This window comes from Agelaius phoeniceus, chromosome 14 (genome assembly GCF_051311805.1).
Source record: "Agelaius phoeniceus isolate bAgePho1 chromosome 14, bAgePho1.hap1, whole genome shotgun sequence".
NCBI classification, from domain to species: domain Eukaryota; kingdom Metazoa; phylum Chordata; class Aves; order Passeriformes; family Icteridae; genus Agelaius; species Agelaius phoeniceus.
This window is the reverse complement of record NC_135278.1, coordinates 2,314,621-2,330,046: the sequence shown is the minus strand read 5'-3', so window position 1 is coordinate 2,330,046 and position 15,426 is coordinate 2,314,621. Positions and strand designations below refer to the sequence as shown.

Below are 15,426 nucleotides of genomic sequence, written 5' to 3'. Positions count from 1 at the left end.
AGATTTTTCTTTTGATCCAAAGAAACCTCAAAACTCTGGTCAAGGAATATTGGCTCATCTGTGGCCTGGTTTGTGCTTGCTGGGGCATAAAAGGAGCAGGGTGGCTCAGGAGGGATTGCTTGGGCAAAGCAGCTGTGAAATAAATCAATCTGCCTCTTCAAAGTGCTCTGCAGCTTTGCCTTTGTGGCTTTCATGGCACCCAGAGCTGGATGATTTAATCTTCTGGATGATTGCTGATGTGGTGGGGTTCATTGCTCTGTGCTCACAGAGAAGGTTTCTCCCATCTCAGTTGTTTCATGCTCTGTGTGTGCTGATATCCACTTCTGGGGTGTTGGATTGTGTAACTGACCCTTTGGAGAAGCTTGCATTCCTCACATTGTCATTAAAATCAATTTCCCATGGACTGCAGCACTGGAACTTCCCCTTTCATTTGCTTTAGCTTTCTAAAAACCACCCTGCACTCCAGGCTCCCTCATTCCTTGTCTCCTTTCCAGCCATCTCTCCTGCTCTGGGAATTTGTACCTCTAGAAAATCTTCCAGCTCAGTCCCAGCAGGCTGAGTGAGAATGCCCAGCTCTGGGTAGGGATGAAGTTTTAGTGGCATTCACTCCCTGGGTATGAGCTGGCAACAAAGCTGAGCATTCCCAAAGGACCTGTTCTGGTGGAAGTGCCCGTGCCCATGGCAGGGGTGGCACTGGATGAGCTTTAAGGTCCTTTCCAAACCAAACCATTCCACAGTTCTGGGATATTTGAATTTGGATTTCCAGCTACTGAGGAAACCCTTTGTGGCCCCACTGGTCCAGTGTAGGATCAGAGAAGAGTTTGAGTTGGAAGAGACCTTCCAAAGGCCACCTTACACCTCCCACTATTCCAGGCTGATCAGACCTGGACACTTTCAGGAATCCAGAGGCAGCCACAGCTTCTCTGGGAATTTTATTACAGGGCCTGCCCTCCCTCAATGGAAAAACCTTCTTGTATCTGGTGTAAAGCAGCCCTCCTGCAGGAAAAACCATCCTCCCCTGTCCTGGGGGCCCAGGGCCTGCTCAGAGCTGTGCCCCACCTTTCCTGTGACCCCCTTCAGGTACAGGAACGTTCCTGGGGCCTTCCCTTCTCCAGCTGGACACCCCAAAGCTCAGCTGTTCCTCAGGGCAGAGGGGCTCCAGCCCTCAGAGCACCTTTGTGGCCTCCTTCCCTTAATCCTGAACATTTCTCTGAAGTTACAGGAATATCTGCAATGCTCCAGGCTCCCCTGGGGACCCTCAGTGCCTCCTCAGAAATGTCCCTCACAGGGTTGGGGTGTGGTGAGACTTGGGTGGTTTTTTAATTCTATTTTTTACCACAGCCAGTTTGATGAGGTTCCAAGAAAAGGAGCTGAACTCACTTATTCCTATTGGGAACTTGACAGAAATTTCCAGCTGCTGGCACCAAGGACAAGGGCTCCCCTGGGAGCTGGGGCTGCCCCAGCTCTCAGTAAATCCTGAGCTGAGAGCAGTTCAAACCATCCACATATCCTCCAGCCAGGGCTGCAGTGCTCCCAGCTCTGCATTCTTCAAGCATTTTCCAATCTCCTTGCATTCCTCAAGCTGTGATTTTATTACCACTGGATGCGATTTTCAGAGAGTGACTTTTGATTGTGCCCCTGAGGGAGCCACTGGGTGTGTGCAGATCAGCCCTGCCTGCCCCAGGGCTGCTTTCCTGCCTGCTCTGCCTTTAAATGATGGCAAAACAGATATCAGTCCTATCCACAGATATCCATCCTATCCACAGATATCAATCCTATCCACAGATATCAATCCTATCCACAGATATCAGTCCTATCCACAGATATCAATCCTATCCACAGATATCCATCCTATCCACAGATATCAATCCTATCCACAGATATCAATCCTATCCACAGATATCAGTCCTATCCACAGATATCAGTCCTATCCACAGATATCAATCCTATCCACAGATATCCATCCTATCCACAGATATCAATCCTATCCACAGATATCAATCCTATCCACTGATATCAATCCTATCCACAGATATCAATCCTATCCACTGATATCAATCCTATCCACTGATATCAATCCTATCCACAGATATTAATCCTATCCATTGATATTAATCCTGTCCACTGATATTTATCTTATCAACACCACATTTGCATTGGTTTCATGCAACTCTTTGTCCTTTTTTTTTCCCTCCACAACTGATTTTGAAGATCTTTGGCAGCACTGACAACACCAGGATGTGGATGGGAGATGAGGGGGAGTGGATTCCTTCTGTCAGGATCCTCCATTTTCCAGATTACCTAAAGAATTGATCAAGGTACTTAAAAAAAACCCAAACATTTTCCAGCTTCTGGGCATGGATATTCACTGCTTATTTATTCATTTATTTATTCTGTAATAAAATAGTCCTGTTCTCACAGACTAGGCTGTATGATCCATAAATACCCTTGTAAAATAGATTTGTAGCATGTAACAGAATCCTTTAGAATATTCTGTGAAAATTCTTTTTTTGTTGTTGTTGTTGTTGATAGCACTTTCAGAACATTTACATCCTTCATCCTGACATTTTGAAATAGAACATTTTTTCCTACAGAGGTAAGTTTACAGCATCATCACAGTATTATAGCTTGTTTAAAAATACATACAGCAGTACTGGTAATTGCAAGCAAGCTGGAGACTGGAGCAGGGGGCTGGTGGCAACTTCACATGGTTTCTACTTTATAAAACAATGACACTTATTAATATTACATCCATCACTTGGTTAGAAAAGATTACTTAGATGTGCTACTCACAAGAAATCTGTCATTTCTCTGTGACATCACAGGACAGCTATGGAAATAGAAACACGCCGTGGTATGGGTGGTTTAAAAAGGATTTGATGGCTAATTAAAAAAAGGGGTTTAGGCTGTCTCTTCCCTTAGGAATTTGAGTTCCATTAACACTGGATGTCCTTCATCCACTGGTGGGAATGCCAGGAGCAGCTCTCAGCACAGCCCTGGTGTGAAGGAAGCCCTGAAATGTCCCTCTGGGCCCAGGAGCAGCTCTGGGGGAGCAGCCTGGCAGCCCCAGCTGGGAGCTCTCACTGCAGCACCTCCAGCCCTGCTGGGACCAGCACAGCTCAGCCCCCCTGGGCTGGAGCAGCTGAGCTCCTGGGGCACCCCAGAGCAGTGAGAGCAACTGGGTGACATTTGGAATATTTGAAATACTTGAACTACTGGAAATTGTGAAAAAATTTACAGAAAATCGTGGTTAAGGTTGGAATGGAGCTAAAAACTCATCCCATTCCAGTCCTGCCATGGCAGGGACACCTCCCACTGTCCCAGGGTGCTCCAGCCTGGCCCTGGGCACTGCCAGGGATCCAGGGGCAGCCCCAGCTGCTCTGGGCACCTGTGCCAGGGCCTGCCCACCCTCACAGGCACTGCCAGTTTGCCCAGTGAGGATTAAAATGACAGAAGAGATTAAAAATACATCATTGCATTGGTTTTACTTTGCACAAATGAGACTAAATGTATAAATATATATATATATATATATGTATAATAAAGCTGTAGGAAATCTCCAAACTGCTAACAACTCTTAGAAATGAGATAAAACAAGGATGTATTTGCTTGGAAATTCCAAATTTGCAGTTCTCTCACGATTTTCATTTTCAGGTAATTCAAGAGTCCTTCATGGCGGATCCTGGTTTTCTCTTTTTATGAAACAAGTCCAGGCGTGCTTTGGCAAATGCTCTTTTCTTGGTCTCTCTGATACTCCTCTTGTGCTTTCTGCAGTCTTCTCCCTCTGAGTTTCCACTTGTGGAAGCAGTAGGTGATGAGGGATGTCATGACCAGGGAGAAGATGATGACCAGCACGACGATGAGGGCGATGGTGGACGAGAGGGAGCCCTGCAGCTGCTCGCTCTCCGTGTCCCCGGTGGAGTTCACAGCAGCAAAGTTCTCATACTCTGCTGAGGCCAAAAGGGCAGCTCCAGGAGCCTCCCTCAACTTGGGCCTCATTGGGACTCAGGAGTGTTCTCAGGATGCTGGAGAAGCAGATCTAGGAGTGCCCTGTCACATCCAGGAGCCACCTTTGGGTGCTGCAGGCATGGGGGAGGCTCAGCAGTGGAGAGCAGGAGCTGCAGCCTGGGCACAAAGCCTCCAGCACAGGCCAGCTTTAGCCCAGCTTTATATCCCAGCTTTATCCCTGATTTGGGTCAGGAATGTGCTGCTTTCCTCATCAAGGGGCAGGGAAGGCTCAGCCAGCTGCCAGTTTGGGATTCCTTGCTTTCTGCAAGAGATAATTGGAGAAAATCCAATCAGTTTTCCAGTGGTGGCAGAGCTTGTCCTGGGGCTGAAAGCAAACCAAGTGCTGCAACAAGTGTAACTTTCTATCAGAGGAATTGTTTCAGTGGAAGATTTTTTTTCTTTGCCAAAATATTCCCAGAAGAGAGGGAAATCAAAGGCCTGTTTTGTACATTACCCACAGCAACAAAATCAGCTGCAAATGGGAGTTCTCACATTAATGAAGGGGTTTCATTTCCCCTCTTCTATGCATCTGCTCTTGGACTGGGCTGGAATTTGGGGTTAAATCCTCTGGAGTTTTAGTTACAGTGGGATTGAGGAGGTTTCCTCACTGATTGCAAATCTGGGATCTGGAGAAAGGTCCTGGGTGAAAAACCACCCGGATTAGTGGAGAGGTGAGCTCCCCTACAGGCACTGAGCTGTAAACTGAATTTAACCCCCCCACCCTTCCACAGTTCTGCTGGAATTTCAGAGACTTTTAAGTCATTTGCCTTTGATATGAGCTGAGTGTGACAAATCCTAAAAAATTCACTCATCTGAGCCGTTCTGAAGCCCAAAGCTGCTCTGCCCTCCCCATTCCCTCCCTGATCCAAATCCCATTTTGGAGTTAAACCTGAGGAACAAGGCTGCTCTGCTCTGGATTCCTGCTTCCAATCGGGACAGGAGGATTTGCCTCGGGATATTTTCCTCTGAGGAGCTGTAAGGACGTTCAGGGCTATTTATTTCAAACAACAGCTTGCTCCAAACCACCCCCACCCTCCTCCCAAATGCTTGGAGGCCAAAATTAGGTTTCAGAGATCTTGGAGCATCATTGTTTGGAGATGCTGTGTTTGATAGGATGCAGTTCATCCTCTTTATAGAAATAAAGTTCATCCCACTCAGGCTCGCAGAGAACTGAGGGTCTCTTTTCCTAATTAACAGCACATTCTGATTAGTAATAACCACTGTTTATATAGCTCAGCATTCTGTTGGTGCTAAAAGATGTAAATAACAGTTCCTGCCAGTTTGGAACAATATGTTCACAGAGCCAGAAATGGGGATTTTCAAGGGAGTTCGAAACTCAGATTTTGCTGAGGGAGAGCTGATGGAAAGCTCATTTCACAGGAGGGACCCAGTGGCCCATCTTTGATGAATGTCTGCAAGGGGCACTGCTGGTAAGCCATGCATCAGGAGGGTGACAAGAGAACATTTCAGTGCTCCCCGTGTGTTCAACATCTCTCTCAAGCAGCCTGAAGAAAGGAACTGCAATAAAAGCACTTGAGGAGCTGAGAAATGGCCTCTGATTGATGGAGCAGCCAAGTGCCCACCTGGCCAGGGAAGTCCAGAGGGGGGAATGTCTTAGCACCAGGGGAAATCTGATTCTGTCACACTTGCCTTGGCCTGGGTCTCATCTCATCTGTGCCCACAGCTCTCGGGATCCTGGGGAGGAGAGAACAAAACACAAAATCACCATGGAGCTGCCTCTGTGCTGCTCCACGAGGGGCAGGGTGGGTTTGTCCCTGCCCTGCCCGTGCAGGAGGTGAAATCCCAAACCAAACCAGCAAAGCTTCTCAACCTCAGAGCTGCCAAGCTCTGCTTGGGCTTGGCTGCATCTGGGGAAGGAAAAGGTGGTTTGGGGCAAATCCCTGGGGAACAGCCCCTGAGGGCTCTGCTGCTGCCTGTGCTGTGGCCTCAGAGTGACAGGGACCTAAGCTGGGGTCACAGCAATGCCACCACTGCCCCTGTGGGTGACAGCAGTGCCACCTCCGCCCCTGTGGGTCACAGCAGTGCCACCACTGCCCCTGTGGGTGACACAGCAGTGCCATCAGTGCCACCACTGCCCCTGTGGGTGACACAGCAATGCCACCTCTGCTCCCGTGGGTGACACAGCAGTGCCACCTCTGCCCCTGTGGGTGATACAGCAGTGCCACCCCTGCCCCTGTGGGTCACAGCAATGCCACCTCTGCCCCTGTGGGTGACAGCAGTGCCACCACTGCCCCTGTGGGTGACACAGCAATGCCACCTCTGCTCCCATGGGTCACAGCAGTGCCACCACTGCCCCTGTGGGTCACAGCAGTGCCACCACTGCCCCTGTGGGTGACACAGCAGTGCCACCTCTGCTCCCATGGGTGACACAGCAGTGCCACCTCTGCTGCCCGTGGGTGACACAGCAGTGCCACCACTGCCCCTGTGGGTGATAGCAGTGCCACCACTGCCCCTGTGGGTGACAGCAGTGCCACCTCTGCTCCTGTGGGTGACACAGCAGTGCCACCTCTGCTGCCTGAGGGCCAGGAATGCTCCTTGCTGCTGCTCAGGGATGGATTGGGGACCCAGAGTGCAGAGCAAAGGCTGAGACACCCCAGCAGTGCCATCCATGGCTGGAGGCCTGGGCTGGTGTGGGCACAGGCAGGAGCAGCGCCCAGGGAGCTGCAGGGAGAGGCTCCTCCCGTGGCCATGGCAGGGATGGTGGCACAGGTGGGGCAGCTGCTCCTGCACAGGCAGGGAAGCAGAGGGGCTGGGCTCTCTCCAGAGCAGAGGAACTCGGTGAGGTTCAGGCTTTGGGAGGATCAGCTCCCATCCCATCCCATCCCATCCTCTGGAATTTCACTGGCACCATGGGCAGTCACATCCTCTGAAAAATCCCTTGGCCCAGGATTTTCTCCTGGGAAGCTGAAAGGGCTCAGAGAAAAGGGAAAACAATTCTTATCTCATTTGCTTCTCCTGTGCTGTGCTCACATGTGGAATGTGTTTGGAGATTGTTTATCCAACTGGTGATTGCTTCATTAATTTCATGTGAATTGTTTTGACTCAATGAGCAATCATGGTCAGGCTGTGTCAGGACTCTGGAAGGAGTCAGGAGTTTTTCATTATTATTTTCTGGCCTTCTGTCTGTATCCTTTCTCTATTCTTTAGTATAGTTTAGTATAGCATTCTTTAATATAATATAATATCATAAAATAATAAATTAAGCCTTCTAAGAACATGGAGTCAGACTCATCATTCCTTCCTCCATCTGGGAACCCCACAAATACAAGGGGCAGCACATCCTCAGGAGGCATTTCCCATTAAAATCCCCCAAACCTCTTCCTGTTCCAGGCTTTAGCTGAATTCCAGCAGCAGAGAATAAATAAAGCTGAGATTGTTTGCTTGGCTTTGTGTGAGTCATAAGCCTTCAGTGGCTTTGGCCTGAGCACTGCAAACATTGCAATCAGGAGCTCAGGGCTGGGCACATTGAATTCCCATTAAAATATATTAGAAAGATTCAAGTATTGACAAAAATAATGTGATTTTTTTCAATCTGGAAATTGGTTAGAATAAACTTCTTGTGCAAGCACATTAGAATATCTGAAAGTTGAATTCATTTTGAAAGCTTTTAATGAAATAATCTTGTTTTACTCTGGGACTTACACAAGCTCAGGCTCTTGATGTTGCATGTCCTTGCCTTGGGATGGACCTTCCTGCCCTGGCTCATGTTCCCTTGTCTTTTTTAGCAAGTTATAAAGTAAAGTACAACTCAGTACAAGATGGGGAAGACAAAATCTGCTCCTTGATTTGCAATATCCTTAGGACAGGCATTGTCTTCCCTTTGTTCTCCAAGTCTGACCTTTGAGAACCTCAGAGAGAAATAGATTTTTGAGGTTTTTTACAGTTTTTGAAGGTGGAAAGTAAGAGAGGGTTGGAAGCGATTTGTATGAGAGGAACAAAGGAAATGACAGCAAAAAAAGGCAGTGTCTCCAGATGAATTCAGGTTATTGGCATCTGTCAAATACTGAATTACTCAAAAGAGATAAGAATGTTCATCAACAGCTTTTTGATTTCCCTGGGAGTCCTCCCTTTCATCAGGGCAAACCTTGCCTCTGTTTGCCAGACATGGCAATAATGATGTTATCAGTCTTGCAGTCAAGACAGAAATGACAATTTGCACTGTGTTCCTAAAAAGAAATAAATTTTAAAATCCAAATAACGTGTGGAAGAGGAGACTTAAGTTTTACTGGATATGGTTTGAGGCTTTTATGTAGTTGGAGAAGTCTGGTTTTGATTTCAGTCTGAGTGGCTGAGTTCAGTGAATGTCTGGGAATTTCAGGTTTCTTGGAGGGATGAAGGGCAGGAGTCCCAGTGAGCAGCTGCAGCTGAGGGCACATCCCTGAGCCCAGGATAACTCACACTTCCTGATGGGGCTGATCAGGACATCAAACCTGGGGAAAAGGAACAGCCCTGCTCTCAGAGGAACACAAAAGCAGCTTCCAAAGGAAAGGTGAGTGCCCTGAAACCACAAACCCTCCTTGGGAGCTGAGAGAAAAAATCTCTTTGACAGCAGGAGAGCCTTGGGTTCTGTCTTTGTGTCTCATCTCCTCATCCTCCCCTCACTGTGCTCTTCCCACTGTTGAGTTACTCCCTTCATTTATGTAACTCTAAATATATATTGATTTTTTAACATGGTTTCAGGCTTGCTTTCTTCCCTTTTGCCTTCAGCTTTCTTGTAAATGTCCCCACAGCCTTTCAAATTGCCTCTTCCATTTTAATTGCATTAGGGAAGAATGCAGCTCCTCTCTCTGCATTTGCATCTTTTTGATGTGAAAACATTGGGATGAAAGGTGTCCCTCATGCTTCAACCTGGGTGGAAAGGGCCCTTTCTCCTCCTCCCCCTGAGCTGGAGACATCAACTCCAGCACTTGTGCTCAGATAAAAGGGAGTGGGAGCAGTGGGAGGGGGACGAGGAGGAGGAAGGGATGGGAGAAGGCAGAAAATGCTTGGAAAAGCACAGTGAGATGTTTTAGCCTTGCTGCATCTTCTATAAACTCATAGGAACAGAAGGCCAGGCTTTGAGAGTGTTTAAAATAGGCCCATAAATATATATGTATTTAATTTGGGATGACTGCATTCTTTTGGAAATCTGCAGGTTTCAAGTCTCCAAAGTGCTGCTGAGTTTAATTCCTGGGGGGTTCTGTGGCCTTTGGGGTGTGTGCTGCTCCCAGGCACTGTATTTGTAGGGTCACCAGGTTTGTGGGTGTTCAGCACCACAGATTTCCCTGCAAAGTCCTCACACTAAACCTCTTTGTGCCTCTTTCTTCTGTAGAGTTAATCTCCTAAGAGGAACCATGATCTGGGTTAGGTTTTTCCATGTGGTCACCCCTAGGAACAACATTTGCATAATTCCCTTGGGATTGCCCCAGTGCCAGAAATGGCACCTTAGGGAAAGGCTGGAGCAGGCAAAGTAACCTTTTAATGAAGTGCACAAAACTCCAGCCCTGCTTTTACCCCAGAGAAGAGGAAATTTCTGCTCTCCATTGCTGTTCAGGTGTTCTGCCTTTGTTATTCCTGAAGAAGAGGAAAAGGCTGGGAGTTTTGGGATCTCTCATTCCAGCCCTGGCCAGATCCACGAACCAGGGCAGAGTTGTGCTCCTATAAAAGGATCAGTGTCTGGTGGGATCCTGATTCTCCCTGGGCTTGGAGAACTCTGTGCACAACAAAACCAGGAAATTTCACAGCAGAGCCTGATCCCATCTTCCCTCTGCTTGGAGGATCCTGAGAAAAACCACCCCTGGAGACTTTTGGGATCCATTTTTGGGAGCTGCTGTGGGCAGGGGCTGTGCTCAGCAGGGCCATGGATGTAAGGTGCTGCTTTCCTGGCATTTGTTTGACAGAGGACCCATGTGAGACCAATTCTGGTTTTAATTTTAGTTCAGTAATCCTTGAAGTGGAGATTAATTAAAGCCACAGGTGTGCCTGGATTTAGGCTCTCTCTCAAGCTGATCTCCATCCCACTGATTTTATTGGTGACCTCTGATAGTTTAATGTGTTAATTTAGCCTAAGTGTGATTTGATAAACAGCAGCAGCTTTGAGGGTGTGATCACAGCCTCCTTCTCACTGCCTGCTTTGGCAAATCTCAGCTTTGCTCTGTGCAAAGTCCAAATCCCTCTGGAATGGTTCCTGTTCCCAGGAGCAAACTGCACCTCAGCCATGGGCAGACTGAACACTGGATGGATTCCCTCCCTAAAGCAGCCTCTGGAAAGCACCTGGACAGACATTTGAACCTTCTTGTCCAGGGAATGTGAGGAAAGTTTATTATCCTGAGCACTGGAATGCTCAGATGCCATTTTTAGGGTGGCTTTGAATCTCCATGAAATGCTCCCAGAGGTGTGAGGACTGAGCTGGCACAAACATGTGAGGAGGAGACACTGGGGTTTATTATTTTCATTAATAATGATAATAATAACAACAACAATAATAATTTTTCTCTAGGAAAGGGTCTGGTTTTTTCCCCTTTTAAGCTTGGAGGACAGTGCTGTATCCAGCTTCTCCCTGAGCATGATCCTTCCAGGTGTTCCCTTCCAAAGAGGCTTCACTCCTTTTAAAAGCTCTGTAGTTGTTTTTCTCCAAGCAGCACAATTCCTGCTTTTGGAGGGTGGATTTTCCTGCTCAGCCATTCCTGCCACAGGAGCTTCCATCAGCAGCCCAAGAGCACACCCTGCAAAATGGGGATTCTTTGTCCCTTTGAAATGATGTTTTGTGGTTCACTCACTGCTGATTTGCTTCAGACTCATTTTTATGCTGCTCTTCCCTCCCAAATCAGGGGCAGCTCCATCCTTTGATGACAGAGGCAGCCTGGGAATTTCCCCTTGGTCCATAATTTAGAAGTTATTCTGTGCAAACACAAACCCTGGGGTGAGCAGTCCCCAAACCTGCACTGAGCTTAAATTGCTCAGTGATTGTTTTTTTCCCCATTTGCTGTTTTTAAGCTCAGTTTGCCCCAAAATTCCAGGATTTTGGAGCCAGGACAAGTAGTGCAGGTAGAGGTGGATGATTAATGGTTGAGTCAGAAGAGAAATGGAAACTAAAAGCTGTTTAGAGCTGAACTCAAATGAAAACCCCAAACCTAAGAACCCCCATAAAATACAACCAGGGCCAACCAATGGCCTTTTTGTTCAATTCTCATTTTGTGTGCAGGTGAAGGAGGGATTTAATTCTGGCCTAATTGTGAAGGGATGAACAAATTAGATCTGGGTTTGTATCCCCCTCCCTATTTAATCTCTCTTTTCCCATTTTCTCCTGCCCTACCAGGAGCAAGGAAATCTATTACAGCTGAGACACTGCAGCCTTTCTCTTGGATCTAAAATCTGACTGAAACTCCTGCAGGGATAGATTTCTTTTAAAAAATATTGCAAAAGAGCAAGAGATTGTTTGAACATTCCAGTTTTCATCCATCTCCTTTCAAAAGAAAACTCTCCTGCTCTTGATGAACAGGCCCAGTCTGGGACTGCCATAAATTCAGTGCTCAGGGAATTTCACCTTTAAATTGTGCAGGGAAAGAAGAAGTTAAAGGGTGGGAGGGAGCAGGGGCTGGGAGGGGGAGTGATGAGTGTCAGTTTAGAGGCAGCTACTTTGTCTGTACGTTTCTGGAATAAAATCACATTTCTTTTCCCACAGCACAGACTGGGGACAGTTTCTGTGGGATTTGGGAGCTGCTTCCCAGCTGTGCCCAGCTGCAGCCCGGGGAGCTGGGCTGGTGAGCAGGGAATGGTCCCAGCTGGAGGAGGGAATGGAGACCGGAGCATCCCGTGCTGCCAGCACTGCCCCTCCTCTGGGCTGCCAAGCCCATTCCAGCCGGGAAAAGCCCCGATGTGGGCTCGGGAATGCTGGGAGAGGTGGCAGCGCTGCCGGGCTGGGAGGGCACGGGCACCCGCAGGGGCACACTCGGGTGCGGGAGGAGGGATGGGAGGCTCAGGGAGGGCTGGAGCCCGGCACGGAGAGCAGGGCAGGGGTGCCCAGAGGGGCCCGGCACAGCCCTGGGAGCGGAGGGGCAGGAGGGGCACCCACCCCAGAGGGGCACACCTGGGGCAGGAGGGGCACCCCTGGCACACTCGGGGCAGGAGCAGGAGCCCGGTGGGCACCACGAGCGGCCTGGGCTGGGCCGGGGGCAGCGGGGTGGGCAGGGCAGCCCTGGAGCCTGCCAGGGACCGTGCCAGTCACTGGGACCGTGCCGTGCCAGCCTCACAGCCCGGGGATCGCCGTGCCGAGCCGTGCCAGCCTTGCACGCGGGTATCTCAGTGCCGTGCCAGGCAGCTTCTGCGCTGCCCAGTGCCGTGCCTGCCTGCCCCGGTACCTCGCCGTGCCATTCAGCCGGTCCCACGCTGCCCGGGGCTGTGCCGTGCCAACCCAGTGCCAGCCTTGCACGCGGGATCACGGTGCCGTGCCCGCCGGTGCCAGCCATGCCGTGCCGGCCGTGCCGTGCCAGCCGAGCCGTGCCGTGCCAGCCGTGCTGTGCCATGCCGTGCCAGCCGTGCCGTGCCATGCCGTGCCGTGCCATGCCATGCCGTGCCCGCCGTGCCATGCCGTGCCAGCCGTGCCAGCCGTGCAATGCCATGCGGTGCCATGCCATGCTGTGCCGTGCCGTGCCAGCCGTGCCGTGTCCCCGCGGGCTGCGGGGCCGGGATGCAGCGGAGCATCCCCGGGCTGTGCCGCAGGCGCTGCCCGCGCCCGGCGATCGCCGCTGCTCCGGGAATCCCCGCATCCCTCCGGGCAGGGCACGGGGCTGGGGCTGTTTGGGCATCGCCCCGCGGCCCCTTCCCTCCCTCCGTCCGTCCGTCCGTCCCTCCGTCCGTCCCTCTGTCCCTCCGTCCCTCCAGCACAAAGGAGCCGCGGCAGCCGCTCACTCACCTGCTCCGGCCACGTCCTCCGGCTGCGGGGCTGTGCGCGGCTGCAGCCCGGGCAGGGAGCCCCGGGACCGGGCAGGGAGCCCCGGGACCGGGCAGGGAGCCCCAGGACCGGGCAGGGAGCCCCGAGCCAGGGCAGGGAGCCCCGGGACCGGGCAGGGAGCCCCGGGACCCGCGGTGGCCCCGAGCCGGCGCTGCCGCAGCCGCAGCGAGGCTGGAGCGCCGCACACCCCCTCGGCAGCACCATCTGAGCCCAGCCGAATTTGTCAACTTTATTTAGAGGGAAGAATGGATCACATGGGAGCCTCACCGAGCTGGGAGGAGCGTGCGGTGCGGAATCAGGTCACCGACAGAGAGCCGAGCCAGCCACGGCCACCGGCACAGAGAGCCGAGACAAAGGCAGGGGAGCAGCCGGGAATTCGGCTCCTTCCTCCCCTTCTCTGGCCATGGAACGGGGTAAATTTCGCGCTCCTTTCAGCAGGTGCGGTTTCCTAATCAAGTACGAAATAGAGAGCGATGTGAAAGGAATGTTTTCAGCTCCCGAGCGCTTTCGAGCACATCCATCTATCCTGTCGAGCATTTCTCAGCCTTTTCTTTGCCCGTTTCTGGCTGCATTGATCCAGCCCCAGAGAAATGGATGCTGGACCCATTCCCAAGCACCACATGCAACAGCCCAGGTGGAATATCCACCTCTGCCTCAAACCTGCATCTCTCTGTCTTTAATTTGCATCTCCTGCTCAGACAAAGGCTGGAGCTGCTGCTGGTCCCTGCTGCCCCACGGGCTGAGGAATCCTTGTGGAGCTGGGCTCCTCCAGCCCCTTTTCCTGCTCTTTCTCACTCATTAATGGCCAGCAAAGCTCCCAAGCAGGGGTAACACCAAATTTGAGCCCTGCTGGCTGCCAGGATCCGTGTGACTTTTAATACCATTGTTTATTTCATCAGCACACACTCCCAAAGAGCTGCCATGGGTTTGGGTTATTCAGAGGCCAGAATTCAAGTGTGGATCCCTAAATACACACGGATCTTGTGAAGGAGTGGGCCTGACTTTTATAGGTGCTAAGCAACTGTTCTTCTGCATTTCCATCTGCCTTGAAGTCACATCCCACCCTCTCCACCTTCCTCATGTCCACACTTTGAGACAGAAATGAGCTGTGCAAAGTAGGCTGGCTCCTTCCTCTGCTGCCAGGAGCTTTCTGCCCAAAGGAAACTCCATCCTGCCCCACAGAAAATCCATCCTGGAGCAGAAAACACCCAGGGGAGGGAGTTGGGAACCAGGGGAATTGCCACTGATGTGTCCAGGGAGGGTAAGAACCCAGGGGAGGGTGAATGCTGCAGCCAAAAACGGCTCAAGGAGCCATGGAACAAGTGGCAGCTGCCTACAGAGGGACTTTCCTTCCTCCAGCTTGCAGAAAATTATCCAGCCTTGGCACTTAAAGGCTGGAACAGTCAAAATGTTGATTCTTGGCAACTTCTTAATGAAGCCTCTGGATTAGAGAGGATGTAAATGAGGATATAAATGAGGATATCACACCAGGAAAACATTCCTCACATCAGAGAGCACCCAAAGGCAAAGCTGAGTCCCTCGGTGGGCACTGCAGTCCTGGCTGGAGCAGAACTTCCCATTCCCTGCTTTCCTCTCCCAGAAAAGGGAGAAGCTGTCCCAGGCTCCTGCTTCCCGTGGCTCCTGAGGCTCCAGGGAGTGCAGCTGCTCCTGCTGGAGGGAGGATTCAGCCCCAGCTGGTTCTTTGGAGGGCAAATAAAGAGTGCAGGGAGCTCTCTGCAGCTTTGCTCCTGCACAGCCCCGGCCTGGGCCTGGCACAGGGACATGGGAGTGCCTTGGCTTGGAAATGGGGATGTGAGCTCTGTTTAATCTGTCAGAGCTGGGGCAGCTCTCTGCTCTTCTTGGGGCAGTTTTTTCTTTCTCTCTCCCCCAGCCACTCCTCCCTGCAGGAGATCTCTGCTGTCCATGGCCACTGAGTGTCCCTGCAGGGCTGATCCAATTCCAGCATCCCATGGGGAGATGCTGCGCCCAGGGCAGGAGCCAAGCATTCCTACCTGGATCCAATCTGAGCTTTGGGACAGCCCAGCAGCCTTTGCCCAGTGCATTGCCAGAGGAGCAGCTTCTGCTGCCCTGCATGGCCAGAGGGAGCCCAGGCCCATCTGCAGCAGCCCTGGAGCTGCAGAGGAAAACTCCCCCCTTGTGCAGGATCCCTGCTCCAGCAGAGCCACAGCTGGCACTGCAGGAGGGCTGAGCCCCCATGGGATGGGGCTGTGCCACCCCCTGACACACAGGGGACAGGGCATGGGCTGACTCTGGCAGGGTTTTTTTATTTATTTTTTGGTTTGTACTATTGCTAGTACTCAGGCTATGTCGGGGAAGGGATAGGTTGGATATTAGGAAGAAATCTTTCACCAAAAGAATAATAAAGCACTGGAATGCTCTTCCCAGGGAGGTGGCAGAGTCACCATCTCTGGATGGGTTTAGAAAAAGACTGGACATGGCACTGG

The 15,426-nt window shown here is 51.0% G+C and overlaps 2 long non-coding RNA genes across 3 annotated transcripts; both read right to left on the bottom strand.

Annotated features, from left to right (window-relative positions):
• Positions 1-2,349: 2,349 nt before the first annotated feature.
• On the bottom strand, positions 2,350-13,831 carry LOC143695239 (uncharacterized). 2 transcript variants are annotated; one of them, XR_013184325.1, is made up of 4 exons: positions 13,622-13,831; positions 12,923-13,409; positions 5,592-5,703; positions 2,350-4,270 (listed from the first exon to the last, which is right to left on the bottom strand). It is a non-coding gene; the product is annotated as an uncharacterized LOC143695239 (long non-coding RNA). The 2 variants fall into 2 exon arrangements; XR_013184324.1 differs by having other exon boundaries at positions 12,923-13,809.
• Positions 5,710-12,518, bottom strand: LOC143695240 (uncharacterized). The gene is made up of 3 exons (XR_013184326.1): positions 6,444-12,518; positions 6,099-6,378; positions 5,710-6,027 (listed from the first exon to the last, which is right to left on the bottom strand). It is a non-coding gene; the product is annotated as an uncharacterized LOC143695240 (long non-coding RNA).
• Positions 13,832-15,426: the final 1,595 nt, after the last annotated feature.